Here is a 7,172-nt window from a genome sequence, read left to right as displayed (position 1 = left end):
CACTGAACTCCCACACAGAGCTTTAGGAAAATAAAACCAGCTACTTATACAAAGGCAGGCAACCTACAGTCTGTCTGGCAGTCCAGGGTGGACCTTCTACAGGGTCACTCTGGAAGAACCTCCGTAAGGACCTAGCGATGAGGGATGAAAGTGGATGTTATTTGTCCCAGAAGCCTTCCCTTCATTCAGAATCAGAGAAGAGGCTGAAATCCTTCCCAGGACAGCAGGGTAGTCAGAGTGATAGTCCAGAGTGCTTTTCTTGCGTCTGGCACTGATTCAAAAGATGCTGCTTCTGCTAAGGAAGAATAACCAAATGCTCTATCTTCCCCCTTTAGAGATTACTTAGAAGCAACTGACCTAATTTAAAAAAATATTCTTGGATAGGAAACATTTAGTAAAATAAGGCAAGTAAGCAAATTTCAGGGCTCCTGATTTCATCTAATAAGGTGCTGGATTACTCTGCAAGCTATTTGCAACACTACCTGTGAGAGTCTAGCACTTAACAGGAAGTACAAACACAGAAAATGTTTCAAACACAGAATAAGAAAAAAATTCCAAGCATGTGCAAATTTTGTGGGAGGTGAACTCTGTCCTGTCACTGTTATATGTTGCAAGAAGTTATAGCACAGGCAACAAACATGTCTACATAGCAGAGAGCTGGGCTACAAGCTCCCTTGTAGATCTGCCCCACAAAAAGGATGCTTGCAGTGCAAGTATCAACCCCATCCATGTCTAAGACCCAGGCCCTAGTACAATAAATCAAGTGCATCTTAGTCTCAACCAAAACAAAAATAATTAAAGGAAAGTAAAAGAATGGCCATCCATCCTGCAAAGGTGTCAGAGCAGCCCAAGATACATATTTACTAACAATAATTCATTATAAGATTTGCTCTTTTAGTAGGCACAGCTTCAAAAGACAATATGCATGAGCATGGCTCTCAGCTAACATCAGAGAGAAACTCTCATAAAATTTAATTTAATTTTCAATATTCCACAAAGCCAAAGAAAGCACTAAGTTAGTGCTAAACACTTACTGTGCATTTAAGATGGTGGGAATCTAGAAAACAGCTACGTGGCTCTTTACCAAAGAGAATTGATATTGTTTCCATCATTTAGAAACACCATTGTCTATATTATCTTGTTCAGAAACCTTGAACAAGTCTAGTTGTCTACATTTGGGAACAACATGAGTATAAATCAGCCTTCCCTCTTATGGATATGTAAAACACAAAGCCCTGATCATTAAAGAGAGAGACCAGTGCTGATTTCAGTGGGAATTACAGCCAGAACAGTTATTTGTATTACTATACTGTGCATTTTATCTTACATAAATGATATGCAAAGAAATTAATGGACTTACAGTAGTCAACGTATTTCCAAAGCTGAGTAATGAATAAAGTCATAAAGAGACAGCATTCAAAAGAGCCAATGCCAGGAATTGGAGGGTGAAATAAAACAAGAAGTGAAGGAGTCACAAAGAGAAAAATTACAGGAAGGGCTTTCAGACATAAAAAGGAAAATAAATATTTCAACACAGGAAAGACAGTTTTTATGGAGGAATAATATGGCAAACAATTTTAAACATAAGTGTTTGTTTGGTCTTATAATAATTGAGCAGCACCTTCACCACAGAATGAGTTTATTCTCATTACTACCATGTCTCAAATGTTTTTGTCAATTCAAATGCGTCCTTGGGACATGAGTTAAGAGTGTTATTTTGTTTACATCTTCCATGATTATGTTTCCCACTAAAGTCACTTATTACAACTGTTTTTATTCCTCCTGAAGTATCTGATTTTGACTTCCTGTTTAGCAGATATTTTGCTACTAAGATGCACCAGTACCCACTCTCAGCGTTTACCGATGTGTGAGAGATTGCTCGTCTGGAGCCTGCAGTACAGGCAGTGGTGGTGGTGGGTCCAGGGCAGGGGGTGTTCTGCACAGCCCTGCAGCCAGGCACCAAGCACTTCCAACCCACTCACAGGGAAGGACTGGCCAGAGGCAAAAAGGTACAGACTAAAACATGGCACATGTGAAAAAATAGCAACAACAGTAGACTGAATTTGATTTCAGTCAGAATGCTAAAAATGTGAATCATATCACTGCTTTGACCACTAAATCCCAGAAAAATTTTTAAATCTTTTCTTACCATAGCTGTTCAAAACTTTTATTGCTTGTGTTAAACATGTAGCTAAAAATTTTAAAATATGTCTGTTAAAAAAATCCCCAAAACAAAGACCTGATAATGTTTTAGGACTAGAAATTTTTAATCACAAAAGAAACCTAATCTTATTCCCCTCTTGCTAACCTTTTCTACACTTTTTATAGTCTATTCCCTTACCTTGCCCCCACACCACACCCCTCTCCTCCCTGCTTCTGTTCACTCTCACAACCAATCTTATATTCCACATCCTCCTGTTGCCTCCCACTTTGGACACATATTCATGAATGCAAATAGTGTCTTCCCAACAAACGAGTAATGGGGGAAGAGGAAGAGAAGAAGCAAAGGGAAATGTGAGAGCTCTTAAATAAATAATAATACTCACACTCTTATGCAAACCTTAATTTACAGATTCAAGTGCTTTGGGAAAGTAGGCATTGTTGACTCCTTTTTTATTCACAGACAGTTAGAAGCTATCTGTATTTTAAGAAATCCATTGTTTTCTTCCTACCCAATTTGTTAACTCTTGGCTGACACTGGACATGGTGTTGCTGGTAGCAGGACAAGCAAGTATAATTAACAGCAGCCAGTTGAGCATGTTTACAAAGAAAAGAAGCTTCATCTCACCTTTCCAACCTGTACACTCCTTCTGCACCTGTACACGAAGCAGACCTCAAAGGTACTGAAAAAATATCCAAACCTTTGGGCTCAATGATGACAGAAAGATGCCAGCAGAAAGTCACAATAAAATATTCTCTGTCCTATTCTTATGCTGAATTAGTGAAACGGGAATTTGAACATTTTTTGGAAATACAGAGGTATACTTCACAGATTTCTGACTCCATCATTAACTATTTTTCCTAAAGGAAATAGATCTAAACTCCGGCTGGTTGCTCAAGTCCAAAGAGGCAATACTATAGCAGAGACCATCTGCTTACTGTAAAACGTGGATGTTGCTAACTTTTAAAAGCATTATGAACAATTCCTCTGAACAGGAAAACATAATTTTATCACAATAAAAAAGATCAATTGATAAACTCTGGCACAATATGACCTAATTAAGCTATCGTTTTTAAGTCTTGCTAAGTATCTCTCTCATATTGCTGGAACAGTTTAATAATCAGTTAATGCATTTTAATTAAAATTGCTGCACTATCAGTAAAAATTACACTATCACAAACCTACAGCTTCCCTTACTTTAAAATTGTTTCTCCGTCTAAGTAACAAACATAACTTAGTTCAGCAAGAAGACAAGAATTGCTTCTTAATTGTACTGGAAGGACACTTTCTTTTAAAACCTGAAGGTAACAAGTGTCATTTTGCATATATTAAGATTTAAAGAGGTGTCTCTGTTACAGCTGCTGTGTAACTCAAGACTTTCAGAGTTGTAAAACTGTAACAGTATGCTAATTTCTATAAATTATATATAGCCCATTTACAATTCGTTACGTTCTGTTCTTGATCCCCACATCATGCTTGCATTGGTCTGCTATTTATTTATCAACTCTGTCTCCACAGGCCTCATAAATTGTTACTGGTTGCAGGAAACAAGATTTGACTTACTAGCCCTCTCCCCTGTCAGTCACAGCAAGGGTTTGCACGTGTCACATATCACAGAGCACTTTGTTTCATTATTATGTGAGTTTGAAAAAAGTCCATAGAAGTTCTTTATTGGAAAAATGCTGTTGAATACAATAAAAGAAGAACAAAATACAGAGCTTGTAATATTCAGAGATAATCAGAGCAGACATTTCAGAATAATTCTTATGTATGACTTTTCCACAGATTGAAGTCCTTGATGAGATTTAATTGTCCTCTGCTTTCGGCTGTTCTTTTCACTGAAACTTAGCATCACAAATAACAACCAGGATTTTTTTCAGATCAGATGCACTAAGAACAATAGGGACCACTGTGTGTGGGATGAAAGCCTGTCTCAGGCACTCACTGTGAACTGCAGCCTGCCAAGAAAAGCAGTGATGGGGATGTGGACAGGACAGAGCTCCCCACCTGTGCTCGGGGACCTGGACATGCCCCAGCTCCTGCAAGGATGCTAAACATGCACAGGACAGGTACACCAAGTCCTGGCAGCAACTGAGCATCAGTTTCTAGATGTGGTGCCTTGGGAGCGCATGCCTATTTCTCATGAATGAATAAATAGTGTCACAAAGTACAAGCCCTGGAAAATGGGTAAATGGGAACGCAGCAAACTGACAATGTTTCCAGTAGAGTTTACAGTATGATTGCATACACCAAACGAGTGCCCAAGGCTCAATCCAGCTCCTTCCCCTTCTACTCGTAGAATTAGTCCACATGAATGTTGTTACCAGTTGCAGTTTGTCTTTCCTGTTTGTGATAAGTCATGCACTTACCTGCAAAGCTGAAGTGCTCTTGCGTAGCTCGATGTTACAGAGATGAAGACAGCAAACCATCACAGCAAAGGGTAGCGTGAGGAAGCAGAAATAGCTTGTACAACTCCTCTATTTGTAAAATCAAACATGCTATTGTGCCTTCTACTGACTGACTTACTGATATTTCCTCTGGAAAGTCACTGACTCTTGTTCTTAGTCCCATACACCATTTCCAAAAGGTGTAGTAAATATACTACGTGGCAGATTCAGCTGCTGGTCTTGCATTTTGAAAATTAAAGCAGACCATAAATGGTATTAAAGCAAAATCAGCATGATCTGTTCAGGGGGCATATAGAACAGTTCCCAGCACCTTTAGAGTAATCTGTAAACAAAATACATAAGGCTTATTATGCCTGATAATAGTGTAATAATATCTGATGTTTGCATAGTGTGTTTCACGTTAAAGAGAATTAATCTGTTGCAGCACATTGAAGATGTAAGATTGAGATAAATGGTTAAGAGCAATTCCTCGTGAAGGACAAGTTAATATAGCCTGGGATAGATACCAAAGCATACATGAGATATGACACATCTCTAGTCTGCAATCTTTGTTTTAAACTTTCCTCTTTCAGGTGGTCCTTAGCTTAAAATTGTTTTTTGAAGGGGAGGACATGGAGATGCCCAATTTCAACAACCATTTTTGAGAACCTTCTCTCCTTGAAATACTTTCCTATAAGAAGTGGTTTAGTGGCAGTTTTATCCAGGCCAGTAAGCACAGGAACATTGAGTTGGCTAATTTGAAAAAGCGAAAAACTTCCTGCTGAATTCTTCAAAATATGTCACCTTTCAGTCATGAGGCAGCATCAGATGACCTCTACCAGGGGAGCAGCTTCATCTGACTCCCAGTGGCCCCTTGGTCACCAGGTCAGGCTGCCCGCAGCACCCACCTGCTGCTGCCACCATTCAAAACAATTCCCCCACCAAATCCCTTCCTCCTCTTTCTGCCCGTGCTGTATCTGCTCCCAGGGCAGCCTGAGCAGCCTGCAGCTCTCTGGCACTACCAGGAGAGGGGAATTCACTGCAGGTGGGAGCAGCCATGAGGCTCTCACCGTTTCAGGTGCAGCGGGCGTCTGCTGCCCCTTGGGATGCAGGAAGAACACAGTACATCAGCATTCCAGGTATCCCAGCATAAAGTGCCATGGCCCACAAAGGGGACTACCCTCTGGGAACAAACTGGAGTTCACAGCTCGGTGATGAGGAAGAGCTGGCAGGGCTGGAGAATGGCACAGCAGGAGCACTAACCCCATAAATCGCACATCTGACAGCCAGGCTGTGGTTTGTAATGACAAGTATGCAGAGGGAGGGAAGGGGAATAAGGCTGAAGTACTCTCTGCTGTTAATGTAGGAGCTGGTCCTCACCCTCAGCCACTAGCAAATCCAGCTGTGCTGTAATAGGCAGAAACACACACCAGCTCTGATGAACAGGGTGAGATGTGGAGATCTCATCCTCTCCTAAGAGTTTACAACTGGCCAGAAGGAATGAAAGTTCACAGGCCTGGAGGTTCAGGGTGTAACTTGCTGATGCTTTTTCTAGTCCATAGATCCTGGTGATACAGTAAAACTATTCACAGATAAGAAAATGCATAGGTTTTTTGTGGGCTTTGGTTTGCAGGAATTGCAAGATATGTTTTGTGAGATAACCTCCATCTTATCTATCCATTTTTTCTGTTCTGAATTAGGGCAGGCTGGATGCTAAGGCCATTTCTGCCACAGTGTTAACTCCAGCAGGCAGAACAAGCTTCAATAAAAGAATTTAGCCTTGGCCTGAGATTCAAGGAGTTAAAACATGGCATCAGAGCTACAACAGAGCTTCTAGCATTGGAAGATGGCTTCTTCCACACTACAGAAGAACAGGGAGCCACAATTGGCTAGATAAGCTATTCTCCCTAGACTTACTTCTCTGGCTAAAACAAACAATTGACTTCTAATATTCTTACCATCCACCCATTCTGTATTTTATATATGTTTACACTGATTTTTAGTATTGCAGTCCTCATGCAGTTTCTTTGTATGATCCTCTGAACCAATACCAATTGACTCATATATGTCTGTCAGACAGCTCTTCACCAGCATCGCACTTCTCACACTAATACTTCTCCAGATTTAGGTATTACTTCTTTCTGAGAATATAGTCACAGTTTCACAGGAGCACAGATGAAGAATTCAGCAGGCCTAGAAAACAAATGTTTTTATTCAAAGTTTGTGTTTTTATTCAAAAAATAAAATAAATTTGTGGGTTTGCACATCCTACCTGCACCTGACTTTCTGTTTAATCAACCTCCGTATGTTAATAAATGTTGCCTTAAAATTCTTTCTGAGGCCTTGCACACTATAACATACCTGCATTGTTCTGGTCACTGCTTTCTCCCTTCTTGGATGGATAACATGTCACACTTGCTATTTCTGGTCGTGTTGTCTGCCTCTTGGGCTGGCAGCCATTTAAGCCATCTGAACCACAATTACCTCTGCCCATTATCTCAGAATTTCTTCTCCAAAGTGACCAGCCTTCCCAGTGCACTGTAGCTCCACATATTCCCACACCCCTGACCCTAATTGCTGCCCAGTGTTCTGCCCCTGGAAGAGAAGTCTTTTTTTTTCCCCTC

Source organism: Pipra filicauda, unplaced genomic scaffold (genome assembly GCF_003945595.2).
Source record: "Pipra filicauda isolate LSUMZ 115617 unplaced genomic scaffold, ASM394559v2 scaffold169_size1572857_pilon, whole genome shotgun sequence".
Taxonomy (NCBI): Eukaryota; Metazoa; Chordata; class Aves; order Passeriformes; family Pipridae; genus Pipra; species Pipra filicauda.
This window is presented reverse-complemented; position numbering follows the sequence as displayed.